The sequence below is a fragment of the Engraulis encrasicolus genome, chromosome 1, assembly GCF_034702125.1.
Source record: "Engraulis encrasicolus isolate BLACKSEA-1 chromosome 1, IST_EnEncr_1.0, whole genome shotgun sequence".
Taxonomy (NCBI): domain Eukaryota; kingdom Metazoa; phylum Chordata; class Actinopteri; order Clupeiformes; family Engraulidae; genus Engraulis; species Engraulis encrasicolus.
Genome location: NC_085857.1, coordinates 37067677 through 37084237, shown reverse-complemented (window position 1 = coordinate 37084237; position 16561 = coordinate 37067677).

The following is a 16561-nucleotide window of genomic DNA, read 5'->3' as shown; positions in this document are numbered from 1 at the left end:
GGTTGATCTAGCCTAGTATCTATTAATCACCACATATAAAGGATTGGTTCTTCAAGTGGTGTCCCCAGATAAACTGTTGTGTACGTTCTCTGTTCTCATCCTTTATGACGAATGTTTTGGCCACATTTGTATTTAGTCATTGTTCCACCCCGGGGGGTATACTAAGAGGCTGGTTCAGTAGTAAACCAGATTAAGTTCACCTTGTGGTAGAGGTAAATCATCTAATAGAAGAGCCTGGAGCCCTAACGTACTTAACTAAATGACGCATGTATATTAGCAGGTCTACCACTCCTTGTTGGTTAACTAAGCCTGGTTTATCACTTAACCATGTTCTTAGTATACCCCTGGATGTGTCATGACTCATGAGGCGATGTGTTTATCACCCACTGGAGTTGTTGAAGAGCACTCCGCCATTTTGAGAAATGTGCTCATTTTACACCTCACCTCCAGTTAAAACAGTTTTACCTCCATTGTCTCATTCTTGCTGTATGTGGGAGCCTTGGTTTCTACTGTGTAATTGCATTCACACATACAGGGAGGAATAGAGGAAAATCTTACTAGTCTGTTGGTGAAGCTCATTTTATTTGCATTTAACTTTATGACCGAAGCAGACAAAACTGACAGTTCTGATTTTAAAAAACTCAACTCAATTGCAATGGACATAAATGTTATGTTGCCGACATAAGCGGCAAATATTTTAAACTGGTTTTATCAAGACAAAACAGTTTTCCACAAAATCAGGTGATTATATTTGAAAATAATACATGCAGTCTTCGTTGGTCTTTATATATTACATTTATTAAGCAAGGCAAGTGAACAAATATAAAACATTTGAATAACAGCAATGACTTTCATTTTCCTTCAAGCGTCAACTCAGTTGGATCTCTACATTCCTGTCACATTTACGCAAGAACATTGTGCTACAGGTTTCTAGCAACATGAACTTGTAGAATTCCATGAGATGAACATGGCCCCTTAAGGGAGACATAATTTGTGGCATTTCCACAGATTTTGCCAAAATGTTGTGATGGGGACACATACTGTAAGTGCTTTTCATGATGGACCCACTTGCTCATTTCACAGAATTCTGTGAGATCATGTTGGTTTCTAATATTTTCAAATGTCAAAGTCACAGGGTACAACAGTTCTTCATCTTAACATTTCAATGGTATTTTTTTTGGATGCAAGTGATCAAGCCATAAAGAAATAACGGTTAAGAGAGCATTTGACAAGGCATATAGTGTGTAGCAGTTCAAATTACCATTTGATGCGGAATGTTTTGAAGGAAAGGTCTACATGTAAGCAGAAATCTGACAGATGACGACAAACTCTCCATTGCAATAGTAATCATGCCAGCTGTTCAAGGGGTTGTGCCTTGTGTCAAGAACCCCACATTCCTCTCCGCCATTATCTGGTTGCCCGTCAGCGTCATCCCAGAAAGTGGTGGATGTTTCATTGTTATTCACCCATTTCCATTTTCCATTCACCCTCATCAGGCCAATCCAAATACTTTCCCCTTTGGCTAGTAGTACTAGTCCATGAATGAAGACCTGCTCCTCCCTGCTGCCGATGACCACCAGGTCTCCTCCTTGGCTCTGACAGTACAATCTGCTGTCATTCCAAGTTGTTGCTGTGTTGTCATAGCAGTAACATCTGGTGTTGAAATAGATCCATCCTGAGGGACATCTTCTGTCTTGGAGCTTGATCTCGGCAGCATGTAGCTCGTCCACCTGTCTGGTCAGGTTGGTGTTATTGGCCAGTAACTGATCCCTCTCCATGCTGATGAGAACTGCGCTCATCCAGCACAAGCCGTCTGGCTCTGCCATCCAGTCGCTCTAGGTACTCCCAGTCAAGATTGTTCTCCGTTGTGGTACCCAAGTGGTGGAACAGTCTCCCAGAGGCAGCAAGACTAAGCACCTCTCTTGCAGCCTTCAAGAAACAACTAAAGACATTCCTCTTTCGAGAATTGAATTGAATTGAAAACTTTATTACAGACTCGAAAAGTTCCATATAAGATACATAAAAAGACATATAAAACACATACAAGAGAGAATCTACTAGACGAATGATTGAACTGGCCTTGCCCCAGGGCAGAATCCTGACATGATGTTTAGTTTAGTTTAGTTTGTGAGTGTGTGTTTGTGTGTGTGTTCTCGTTATTTCCTCTTTATTAATTTTTTTTTTAAAATTAACCCCTCTTTGTAATTGCACTTGTTGTTCTGTATATCTCCTGTGCACTTTGTATTTGCTTGTGATGTTGGCTTGATTATGTCCTCTTCTGAAAGTCGCTTTGGTTATAAAGCGTCTGCCAAATGCAATGTAATGTAATGTAATGTAATGTAATGATGTCGTTATAGCTGGATAGCAGCTGCTGCTTCTCAGCCTGAATGAATGAATGAATGAATGAATGAATGAATGAATGAATGAATGAATGAATGAATGAATGAATGGATTTGACTATTTCGGTGTAAAACATGGTACAGCAACTGAACCATACATTAAAAGAAAGAAACAGTCGCGGATAACACAAAAAAGTCCTAAGGCTTATTTCCATTGTGGTTCAGAGATGGTGGGAAACACAAAAATACCTGTAGCTGATCTCGCTCCTTCATGTATTGAACAGTCACACCTATGCAGAGTGCAAACAGTAGAACACACAGCAGCCCCAGACCCCCAATAGTCCATCTGGAGTAGTTCCTCACAGCTGCAGAAGGATTGGAGTCTACAGCATCTTCAGGCCTGGCGTGGCCGTATACATTGCTCTCTATTCCCACAGAAACATCAGAACTCATCTTAAAGTCAGCTGCATTTGCACACATTTCGTCTTCTTCCATCTTCTGCATCTTACGTCTGGAATGGCTGAAGTCTGTTAAATGAAAGCAGTCTGTCTTCGTAAAAAAACCTTTGTCTGGATCTTGTTCGCTTCATCAGCTCGAGAACAAGGTTAAGGAATTGCCTTTTAATGCATTAATTAATCTGTTCAGTTCATCTGGTCTGTGCACTTCCGTTTTAATTAGTCATTTCCTTTAAAGATGCAAGATAGGTCTTTTTGTAACATCATGCAGTGACTTTTTGAACTACTAGGTTTCCTCCTGTATAATTGAAAAAAAAGACAGTGCACACACACGCACGCGCGCACACACACACACACACACACACACACACACACACACACACACACACACACACACACACACACACACACACACACACACACACACACACACACACACACAGCAGGAGGTGTGTCCATTCCAACATGGAGATGGCTGCTGGTGAGACTAGAGCCAAAGGCTCCCCTGTAGCTCCCCTGGTGGCGTATGGCCGATGTTTAACTTGCAGGTGACCAGTTTCACTGCGGTGGTGGCCGCCAGTAAACACTTCAATCCGGGGCTCCACAGCCAGCCTGGCGGGTCTCAATTCTCAATACACTTAGGCTGAAGCGAATAAGGCAGCCTCTTCTAACACCAAACACCACTACCTAGTGTGTTAAATAGGTCCTGTGCTGCTGCAAGGACTCCAAGTGACTAAAGCTCCTGAAGCTCCTGTCGACAGGGCTGCATCATTTCCTGGTGAATGGTGGCTTGAAGGTGCATAGAAACAAATGGCTCGTTGTCTACCTTTCTTGATAATATGTTTGTCTTTGTAAGATTCATCATGCAACATGTCTTTAATTGGATGTGCATGCTGCGCTAGTATCTTCAGATGACTTCTGTTTAGGATTCTTGCCAATAGATCAATGCCTTATGTACATGTGCTGTAGCCTACATACGCCTAAAGATCCATCATTCTTTACAGACTAAGAGTTTGTTCAAACTTTTGTTTCTTGTTAATTTTTCAATCTTCCAAAGTTTACAATAAATGGATGTTGCTGATGTGACATTTTTCATCACCATCCTCAATTTAGGCCAATTGGGTTATGTTATATTCTAACCATGGAAAGAAGGATATCTTACATTGAACTTTTAATTAAATCAGTTTTAAATGTGTTTATTTTCATTTGATAAAATGAGTGAAGCAAAAAAACAAGTAACAATTGTTATATTAGAACTTAACAAAACTTTACAACCACCATGCAAGGAAATATGAGAAGCTGACCTTTTCAAATGTAGGCCTATCTCTTTTTAGAATTTTGAGAGCAATGAACTTTACCCCTTGTGACACAAAATCATGTGTCATTTGACACAAAATCACTGTCATTTTTACAGATTTTGCCAAAATTCCATGATTTTACAGAATTCTGTGAGATCATGTTTGTTTCTGAGTCCATGGAGTAACATTTCCAAATGTCAAAGTCACAGAGTACAACAGTGCTTCATCTGAACACTTCAATGGTATTTCTTGGATGCAAGCGACAAAGACATTAAGGATTAACAGTTAAGAGAGCGTTTGATAAGGCATATACTGTAGCAGTTGAGATTACCATTTGATGCAGAATGTTTTGAAGGAAAGGTCTACATGTAAGCAGAAATCTGACAGATGACGGCATGCTTTGCATTGCAAAAGTAATCATGCCAGCCACTCAAGGGCTTACCACTACTTGAGTCAAGAACACTACATTCCTCTCTGTCCTTATCGGGTTGCCCATCATCCCAGAAAGTGGTGTATGCTTCATCGTTATTCGCCCATTTCCATTTTCCATTCACCTTCATCAGTCCAATCCAAACAGTTTTCCCTCTGGCTAGTCCATGAATGAAGACCTGCTCCTCCCTGCTGCCGATGACCACCAGGTCTCCTCCTTGGCTCTGACAGTGTGCTCTGCTGTCATTCCAGCTTTTTGCTGTGTAATTGTAGCGGTAACATTTGGTGTTGAAATAGATCCATTCTGAGGGACATCGCTTTGTCATTTTAGAGATTCTGTCTTGGAGCTTGATCTCGGCGGCATGTAGCTGATCTCTCTCCTTCATGTATTGAACAGTCACACCTATGCTGAGTGCAAGCAGTAGAACACACAGCAGCCCCAGACCCCCAATAGACCATCTGGAGTAGTTCCTCACAGCTGCAGAAGGGTTGGAGTCTACAGCATCTTCAGGCCTGACATTGGCATATGTGCTTTTGTTCCAATCAGAAACAGCAGAGCTCATCTCAAGATCATCAGCATTTTCGTATATGTCCTCTGCCATCTTGTGTCATTGTCTTCCACAACCATTTGGGGAGTCAAAGCTAGTCTGCTTTCTTGTTCTTATATTTGGCCCCTTTCAGACCTCTGAAAAGTGAAAACCACATTAGTGTGGTAAGATACTTCATGCAGTTGTTCCGGTTTTGTTCTAAGTTCAGATACTGTACATACTGTATATAGTGCTGGAGGCGAGAGACTGTAAGCGTCCAGTAAAATAACATTCCTGTTTCAAGACACACTATTTGCCACAAGCCATTTCAGTTTTGAACTCCAACTTCTCTCTTTTGTTCTTGTTATTGTACCTTACTGTCTTGACAGACACTGCCAAACACTGGGTGCAATCTGTCAAAGTGGAGGTATTGGACCTCAATTCTGTCATGTGATATGCAAAAGGACAAGAGGTCGTGAAAGTCTGTCTATCTATCTATCTATCAACTTCCTCTAAACTTTCCGCTTTTTCTTTTAAATGGCAATGATTGATCTTATCTAGCCTAGTATCTATTAATCCCAATTGGCTCTTCAAGTGGTGTCCCCAGACAAACTGCTGTTCACTTCCTCTGTTTTCATTAGGTCTATTTAATTATGACTAATGTTTTGATCACATTTGGATTTAGCCATTGTTCCAGCCCGGGGGGTATACTGAGAAGCTGGTTCAGTAGTAAACCAGATTAAGTTCACCTTGTGGTAGAGGTAAATCATCTAATAGAAGAGCCTGGAGCCCTCATTTTCTTAACTAAATGATGGATGTTATGTCTATTAGCAGCTCTACCAATCCGTGTTGGTTAACTAAGCCTGGTTTATCACTTTACCATCTTCTTAGTATACCCCTGGATGTGTCATGACTATGAGGTGATGTGTATATCACCCACTGGAGTTGTTTAAGTCGGGATTCTCAGGATTGCCGAGAATTTGAACATGCAGGTGGAACAATGACTTAATGCAAAAGTGACCAAAATGATGAGAACAGAGAGTGTAGACAGCAGTTTGTCTGGGGACAGCATGTGGAGAACCGATCCTTTATATGTAGTGACTACTACATACTAGGCTAGATCAATCAGTTGCCTTTTTGAGAAAGTTAATAAAAAGATAGACTTTCACTACCTTCTGTCCTTTTAAATGTCACATGACAGCATTGAGGCCCAATACCTCCACTTTGACAGATAGCACCCTGTGTCTGGCAGTGTCTGATAGTAAGATCTAACAAGTACAAAAGAGAGAAGTTGGAGTTTAAAGCTAAATTAGCTTGTGACAAAAATAATAGGAATGTTATTTTACTTACAGAAACTCTCCTCAAACACTATGTACAGTATCTGAACACAGAAAACAAAACCGGAACTGAATGAAGGAAGTGTATTTTACCACAATAAAGTGGGTTTAGATGTCTGCAAGGGGCCAAATATAAGAACAAGAAAGCAGACTGTCCTCCACAACCATTTGGGACTCGAAGCTGTTGACATAAGATGGCAGAGGAAATATATGCAAATGCTGATGATCTTGAGATGAGCTCCCAAGAAAGGAACAAAAGTACATATGCCAATGCCAGGCCTGAAGATGCTGTAGACTCCAACCCTTCTGCAGCTGTGAGGAACTCCAGATGGGCTATTGGGGGTCTGGGGATGTTGTGTGTTCTACTGCTTGCACTCGGCATAGGTGTGACTGTTCAATACCTGAAGGAGAGAGATCAGCTACAATACATCAGCATGGAGAGAGATCAGCTACAGGCTGAGAAGCAGCAGCTGCTATCCAGCTATGATGACATCAGCATGGAGAGGGATCAGCTACTGGCCAATAACACCAACCTGACCAGGCAGGTGGAACAGCTACATGCAGCCGAGATCAAGCTCCAAGACAGAATCTCTAAATTGACCAAGCCATGTCCTTCAGGATGGCTCTATCATTTCAACACCAAATGCTACCGCTACGATAACACAGCAAAAACCTGGTCTGACAGCAGAGTGCACTGTCAGAGCCAAGGAGGAGACCTGGTGGTCATGGGCAGTAGAGAGGAGCAGGTCTTCACTCATGGACTAGCCAGAGGGAAAACTGTCTGGATTGGACTGAAGAGGGCGAATGGAAAATGGAAATGGGTGAATAACGATGAAGCATCCACCACTTTCTGGGTTGTCGGGCAACCAAATAATGGCGGAGAGGAATGTGGGGTTCTTGACTCTAGTTACAGTAACCCCTTGAGCAGCTGGCATGATTACTATTGCAATGACAAGCATGCCGTCATCTGTCAGATTTCTGCTTACATGTAGACCTTTCCTTCAAAACACTCTGCATCAAATGGTAATTTGAACTGCTACACTATATGCCTTGTCAAATGTTTTTTCTTAACTGTTTTTCCTTAGCCAATGCCTTTAGAACTTGCATCGAAAAAATACCAATGACGTGTTAAGATGAAGCACTGTTGTACCCTGTGACTTGTCTTTGACATTTGGAAATGTTAGAAACCAACATGATCTCACAGCATTCTGTGAAATGAACAAGTGGGTCCATCATGGAAAGCACTTACAGTATGTGTCCCCATCACAAAATTTTGGCAAAATTTGTGAAAATGCCACAAATTATGTCTCCCAAGGGGCCATGTTCATCTCATTATGAGTTCATGTTGCTTGAAACCTGTAGCACAGTGTTGTTCCGTTAATGTGACAGGAATGTAGAGATCCAACTGGGTCGGCTGTTGAAGGAAAGCGAAAGTCATTGCTGTTCAAAATGCTATTCAAATGGTTTCTATTTGTTCACTTCCCTTGCTTAATAAACACAATACATAAATACCAATGAAGACTCCATGTATTTTTTTCAAATATAATCACCTGATTTTGTGGAAAACTGTTTTGTCTTGATAAAGCAACTTCAAAATATTTGACGCTTATGTTGGAATGTAGAGTAGCCTATATAAAACATTTCCGTCCATTGTAGTAGAGTGAGGTCGTTTTAAAATCAGAACGGTCAGTTATTTTGTTTGACATCTAAGTCTAGTAAGATTTTCCTCCATTCCTCCCTGTATGTCTGAATGTAGAAACCAAAGCTCCCACACACCGCAAGAATAACCTCCTGAGGTCCGGGGGAAAAACGCTTTGGAATTATTATTTTTATTTTTTACATAATTTGTTTATTATGGTGGAATAAAACATGACTAAAGCATTTTTTCCCAAAATATTTATTTACTATTTGTTTTATGACATCAGGGGGACTATGACGTCAGGACTATGTTCGTCTAGATTTGTGTTATTTTTGTATTGTATTATTGTGTTATTAATGTATTAATTACTGCCTTACATCGTTATGAACTGCCCTTAAATAGTTAACAAAACACTGAAAACATAAAAACACACAACAATGTAATTTTTTTGATAGGATTCTTTCAAATGAGTCATGGAACAACCTCAATAAATATTACTTTCCGGATTTGAATTTTACATTACATTACACTTATCAGCTGCTGAACCACACATTTAGGTAAAAAGTATTTCATGAACTTCATAGAACAATGTGGGGCATTGATCAATAAGATCCATAGATAAAGGTGTAGCAGATCACATTCCTCATTCTTACTACAGGTACAGTAGAGTAGGCCAATCGACAAGTCCCTGCTTCCAATCCCAAGACAATCTCTCAAACCACTAGGCTACAGTGGACCATTTGGGCTACAGCTGCTCCATAGGAATTTGAAAAGTTGATAAAGGAAGATTGTATGGTTTATAACTCAAGAAAATAGCATATGATATTAAGTTTTATGTACGTATGTGTGTTCATGTCTTTTGGTGTCTGCTGAGTATCCCTTGAATTCACCCCTTGACTTGGATCGTATGATGAGTGATCAAGTAAGCATAATAGATATGGGAGATCTTGATTATATTGCTTCTCATCCATATTTCATGGTCAGTACCATGGTTATATAGCCATGAAATAAAATGTCAGGAATATTAATTATGGTTTTCCCTTGACTGACGACACTGTATCCACCCTGTCTGACGTGTCTGCTGCATCCTCGGTCATAGATATTTCATATTAACATGGTAGCTAATTATTGGATGGGTGGACAGATTTGTAAAAAAAATGTATTATTTGGTAATATTCTATAATAGGTAAAGGAAAAGATTTAATTCCAAAGGCCAACACTTTCAAGAGGGCTGACTTTCAAGATGGCCGACTTGTTGTTTGTGATAGTCTAAATGTTGAACAGGTGGACAGATTTAGACCATATCTTGAGTGTTAGAGCAGCAATAGGAACATGGATACATTTTGGAGGCATCAAATGGTCAAGATGGCAGTAACTAACCTGATATTTTAAGGGTTTCAGGGATATATCTCTGGCAGCAGGGGTCGTATGCATAGGCCGGTTTTGTTCCTGTGCAGGATCCTCAATGGCAGATACATCTTTTTTTATTATTATGTTTATTAAGTTTATTTAGCAGGGACAATGCAGTGCACATTATTACAATCATGACAAGGCAAGGCCATGACACAGCTTGCAGATGTGAATACGAAGAGTTCAGATGCAAAACCCCCTAAGTGCCTTTTCAGAAACATTTCTCAATTCATTTTTATATAATACAAACATATCAGAATTGCATATTTTTTATTTTATTTGTGTAATATGACTATTGTATTATCAAGTACATAAATGTAAACCAAACCAACAACAGGGTTCCCAAAAAATACAGAAGTGCAGGTCTTCAGAAATGGAGTTAGGGGTTTTGCATCTGAAAAGGTTTACAGCTAGATAGCTCATGTGCAACCTCAGTCCCTGATCAGGCTAACTATTCTAATAAAATACACAAATCACCTAAAATATACTAAAATATGCCTAGTTATTAAAAAAAATGTACAGTAAGTCTATACAAATATACAATTTCAATTATACGCCATCTTAAAACACAATTCCTATAGCATTAAAACCTTGTGCAGGAAGAAAGAAAAACAATATGATGCGTGTGACCTGTATATGCTGTGTGTGCATGTATGTGTGTTATCTATTGTGTGTTGTGATGATTACATTTTTGGTTTTCCTTCAGCCAGTGTTTCAGTTGTCTGGTAAATGCTTTAAACTCAGTTTGTGTTTTTACGTATTACAGTTGGTAAGCTGTTCATCATCATCTTTGCCTGTTCACTTTCCTATTCTAATGCCTGGCCCTGGCCCTGGCTCCCCTTATCTCTTGACGACTCTGAGTTTTTGGAAATTAATCCTGGGGAAAATAATTTTTACCTCACTCAGCCCCATCTGTCTTGAAGTTTAGAAATTGGTTGAAAATTAGATGTACTAAGTCCCAACGTCTACTACAGTGGACATAGGAAAAGTTGTGATTTGAAAGGGTTGTTATTAAAATATCATCCTGATACTTGACTAGCATTTTGTTCAGAGTGTTACATTTATGAATCAAGATTCCAGGTGTTCTACAGCCCCCCACCCCCCACCCCCCAAATGTGGCATCACTGGAAAACCCTAAATGTCTAGTTTACAGTATTAGATTGAAATAGATTACATACATTGTGTTTGAGATACATTTGGCAAAGTAATGTCCAGTACAGTGGACAAAAATGAATTGCCGGCTCTCAGGAAAGAGTTAATGAAGGTAGAACTCAGTTTTAACTGGAGGTGAGGTGTACCTTTCTCCAAATGGTGGAGTGTTGCTTTAAACTTGCCTGATGAAGGTCTAGTACCGAAACGATGTTTATTAAAGAAAAACAGCGAAATGGTCAATGTGCGGGAGTTTCTTCGAGTTGTTTAAACTCGGGGAAAATAGGCGGGAACACTCTGTGAGGCAATGTCAGGTCACGTTTTTTGCCCTTCTCGTGCGGAAGTCTATAACATCGAGTTCCCGAGCTGACGTTTTCAGTGACTATATTTGCATCATCATCATCATCATACGCAACTGGCATGTAAACAATATCACAAATGCAGAAAAATTATCTTGTAATCACTATCAACAATGGTTAATGTAGGGCCTAATTCTATTGCTGATGCACATATGTCAGAATGCTGGTCTCTGACTGTTTAATTTGGCCTACTTCAGCTAAAATTATATGTTGTGGATGTGGAGGTTCAAGTGGAGGTGAAACAAAGAAAAAAGAGAGCCAAAACAAAACATGCATTATCCCCTATTGTTCCGGGATCTGTGTCGTTCGTGTGCCACAGCCCGGAACTCGGTTGTCTCGTCAGATGTGTCGTCAGCCATCTCCGGAGCTCCAGAGAACCTGAAGGAAGCATTAGTTAATCTACAGGACAGGCTGTCATCATGCTTTAGCGTATGTATCGCACGCTAGTGCATTCAGCGTGTTGGTGCGACGCATTTTGAAGTTAAAGCGTGCTCCTCAACGCAACGGTAAAGCGCTTTCATGCACTTTTGACACGTGACGAGGTTTGCGCAGTTTTCCCGCCGTGTCGGCGATTTTGTTTTGCCACAGCGCATTTCTGTTACTAAACGCAAATATGCTTTGCTGTGCCTTAACCAAAACCACCCCTAAGTCTAACTTGTCAGTAAAGCAATGTTTCTGCTGCTTTACTTTTGCCAAGAACAGCGAGATTAGGCGAATTTCTACCTAAATTGTGCCTAAACCAAAACCATCCCTAAACCTAACCTGTCACAGGGCGTTGTGGAGCACGCTTTAACTTGGAAATGCGTATTGGACACACGCGATAGTGGGTTCAAATCAGCGTGTCATAGATACGCCTATGCATGATGACATGTTGCACAGGAAGTGGTAAATCTTCTAATAGATATACCTGCAGGCATCAAAATGAGACTCCAGGCCCTTCTATTAGATTATACATAGCCTATATTGTGTTTATTAAACATGGGAAGAGAACAAAAATAAAAAGCATTTGAATGACTGACAGCATGTGTCAACCCTATCTGTCACATGTATGCAGCAAACCCTTGGGACACATAATTTGTAGCATTTTCACAGATTTTGCCAAAATTCCATGGAGTCCAATTTCCAATTTGTTACAGAGTACAGGCACAGGGTACAACAGTGCTTCATCTTAACATTTCAATGGTATGTTTTGGATGCAAGTGATAAAGCCATAAAGGAATAACGGTTAAGAGAGCATTTGACAAGGCATATAGTGTGTAGCAGCTCAAATTACCATTTGATGCAGAGTCTTTTGAAGGACAGTTCAAGTGTAAGCAGAAATCTGACAGATGACGGCATACTTTGTACTACAATAGTAATCATGCCAGCTGCTCAAGGGGTTACTGCAACTTGAGTCAAGAACCCCACACTCCTCTCCGCCATTATTTGGTTGCCCGAAAACCCAGAAAGTGGTGGATGCTTCATCGTTATTCACCCATTTCCATTTTCCACTCACCCTCTTCAGTCCAATCCAGACAGTTTTCCCTCTGGATAGTCCATGAATGAAGACCTGCTCCTCCCTGCTGCCGATGACCACCAGGTCTCCTCCTTGGCTCTGACAGTGCACTCTGCTGTCAGACCAGGTTTTTGCTGTGCTGTCGTGGCGGTAACATTTGGTGTTGAAATAGATCCATTCTGAGGGACATCGCTTGGTCAATTTAGAGATTCTGTCTTGGAGCTTGATCTCGGCAGCACGTAGCTGTTCCACCTGTCTGGTCAGGTTGGTGTTATTGGCCAGTAACTGCTCCCTCTCCTTGCTGATGTTGTTATAACTAGATAGCAGCTGCTGCTTCTCAGCCTGTAGCTGATCTCTCTGCAAGCTGATGTCTTGTAGCTGATCTCTCTCCATGCTGATGTTTTGTAGCTGATCTCTCTCCTTCATGTATTGAACAGTCACGCCTATGCCGAGTGCAAGCAGTAGAACACACAGCAGCCCCAGACCCCCAATAGCCCATCTGGAGCAGTTCCTCACAGCTGCAGAAGAATTGGAGTCAGTATTTGCATATATTTCCTCTGCCATCTTGTGTCATCAGCTTCGACTCCCCAAATGATTGTGGAGGACGGTCTGGATTTTCTTAGTTTTTGTTATTGGGACCTTGTATGGGGCTGGACTAGGTAATCTGGCATACGGGGCATTTTCCTGGTGGGCCGGCAGTCCTCACAGGGGCTCATGCCGTTATTGGTTGTTGTCGTTTTTTCCCCCTTAGAGACTGGCCCACCATTTGGGGGTGGGGGAGGGGGAGGTGGGTTGGCCCATTGGCCCATTGGTCCATTTTAAATACAGACAATGAACTGAGTCATATCATCGAAAAAGGTCATATAAATAATATCGTACAAAAGCTGATGGGGCCCTGCCATGGCCAACCGGTAGGGTACTCATCTGCCATGTGGCCAACCTGGGTTCGATTCCCGGCAGGTCCTTTGCAGACTTCTCCTCATTCACTTCCTGTCGACCTCTCAAACTGTCCTTTCATCAATAAAGTCATAAAAGACACAAAAAAAGAAAAGTAGAGGGGCTGCTCTTTATCAAAAATGCCCAGGACACATTTTGCTCCCAGTCCTGCCTTGTACATTGCAGACCCCTGAAACCACATTAGTGTGGTAAAAGATACTTCCTGCATGCATTTGTTCCAGTTTCGTTCTGACTTCATACTAGTACATAGGCTAGTGTTTAGGGTGAGCATCTAAGCATACAGTAAAATAACAATCCTTTTTCAAGACACATTATTTGCCACAAGCCATTTTAGCTTTAACTCCAACTTCTCACTTTTGTTTATGTTTGTGTCTTACTGTCTTGACAGACACTGCCAAGTACTGTATTTGTCAGGGTTTTCAGACAAGGAGTAACCCAAATGCAGGCACAGTAGACGGCTGAGGCTTCAGGACAAACTTAGGTTTTCTTTTTATTTTAAGACGCAAGAAACAAAATCAAACACTACAAATGGCAACGCTCAGAAGATCCAAGAACTACAAATCAAAATACCCACGAGGGGGAAAACAGGTAGAGACTAACAAAACTAACAGGAAAACTGACATTACAAGAATCACAGAGGGACAGACTTACGGCAAGACGAGACCTAACAATGGCACCACACAGGACAACAGGAAACACAAGGTTTAAATACACAGGTAAGTTAACAAGGAACATTACACAATAGGCCAGGGCAAACAAGACACAGGTGAGCAGACTAATACTAATAACAAGGAAACGAGAACAAGACAGGTGGAACAAGATCAAAAGCAATGAACAGGTAACCATGAAACAGGGGGCATGACAAAACTAAGAACCGAACAGGTGAACCAAATGACAGAGAACGATGACAGGGCCAACAATAGGGTAATGAGGTAACAAGGTAACAGGAACAGGACGAGCTAAGACTACCAGGGCAACACAACAGGTGAAAACACTACAGGAGGGCCAATGGCAAGCAAACAGATGAGGGGAAGCGAGACAAGATACAGGTGAGAACAATCAGAACAGCAAGACGGCACTAAGGGCAATAATTAAGACATTAGGAACAGGAAACTAATGGACGAGTTAGCACAAAGCTATAGCCTGAGTATCATCCTCCGTAGTGACCGCGCTAGCTCAATACTTTCGCTTGCTGACCACGGAGTCTGACCCTGCAGCCACCCCTGGCAGTTGGAATTCAGATATTCGTTCAGTATATGAACAGCCAATAGGCTCGCTGATAGTCTAAGCCCCTCCCCAAGCCCTCTTACATATTCAACTGAAATACAACAACTTGATGATGGCGATGTGATGTCTGTAACCAGGACATTTGATAGTGCTTGGTGTAAACTGGGACATTGCCGTCCGCCAAGACCTTTGAAGGGTTTTCGGCACTGACACTGCGCAGCTCTTGGGCAGTCACACTGGGCGTTTCTCTTCTGTTCACTTTAATGGTTTTAGTTGACAGTTAATATCTTCATAACAAGGTTGGAACAAGCGCAGCCCCATTTCAGTGTTACTTTTTTTTGCTGTCACACTCGACGCATATACACAGACACAAACTGGGAAGGAGAGAGGGTGGGGGCTGCTCCGTGGGCTGTGCATTTGGCGCATATTAAACAACGCAACTAGTAGTTTCCCAATAAAATTTGAATCATAATGCCGTGGATCCAATACTATAATATCATATAATATTGTCCTTAAGTCTGAGCGATGCATTGATTATTTGTTTAGGGTACGTTTTCTGCCAGCTAAATGCAAGGGGGAAGGGGGCTATATTAGCAAACAAGACGATTGCACAGTTAGCCTGCTAATTTTAAATATGATCACCTGGAGCTAATAGCCTTCACATGGCTTAATCCATCCCTGTTATCAGTCCGCTTGAGGTTTTTGCTTCGGGAAAGTGAAAAAATGAGGTCCTAATTAATCTTCAGATGGTGTCGGACCCTGACGGTGCCATAGGCACACGTTGTATGTCTCCCTGAAATCATAGGTTTTTGACGGACCTCGACAAGTTCTACACTCCTTAGTTACCGTTGCTGAGCTCAGATTGGTTGGCGGCCGTTTGTGGGAGGGGTTTTGCGAAAGGCTAATTCCCTCATTAAGTGAGATAATTTCCAACTGCCGGGGGTGGCTGCAGGGTCAGACTCCGTGGTCAGCAAGCGAAAGTATTGAGCTAGCGCGGTCACTACGGAGGATGATACTCAGGCTAACAAAGCTAAGAACAGGTGGAGCAAAATCAGGGGCGGGGTAGAAACATGACAGGAAAACACAGGAGCACTATACTCATGAACAGCCATCCGGGTACTTTGTTCTTAAATTTGCGTTACGCCCCTTTATGGGTGAAAACAAACCGAATGTCTCATTGACTTACATGCTAAATCGGCTAGCCTAAATGAACACATTCCATGCTTCAGCCACGGCTGTTTGGCTATATTATTTGAACAGCCGGCAACACAACACGTTTTTGGCATGTTGCGCGTGAACAACGCTAGTCTACAGGTCCGTATCTTACGTTTATTAAACCCCAACATCACCAATTGACTTGCATGGGTTGTTTTCCCCCACAAATGGGCGTAACGCACATGGAAAACGTCACGCCGTTCATGAGTATAACAGGATGAGAATGTAAACAAAAGCACATGGACAGCAAGGCAGACAAGAAACGGGACGCATGGGGTAAAACACGGGGAAACATCAGTCAAACACAACAACACAGAGTCCAGATCCTGACAGTATTGGGCCTCAATTCTGTCATGTGATATACATAAGGACAAGAGGTAGTGAAAAGGAGCAATCGACGTTGATACTGTCGATCGATGTAGACAAAGCATGTGAGCATGGCCGTAGCCACATATGAGGTAAGGGAGGTCCGGACCTCGCTTATTTTTAGAGAAAATAATATATATTTTTTAATCTCAGTTTTTGCATACACGTTTCAAATGCCGTTTTTATTTACATAGATTTTGTGTATGGGTGAGTATGTGGTACCATTGGAAAGGTCTCTTTCTGCCCTCTCCAATAGCATGCGTATGACAAGTGTGTGTCCCTGACTAACATCAACAAACAGTAGTTGCAAAATTAACTGGTCATCAGTAGACAATCGATTTCTTAGGCCATCCTGCAGC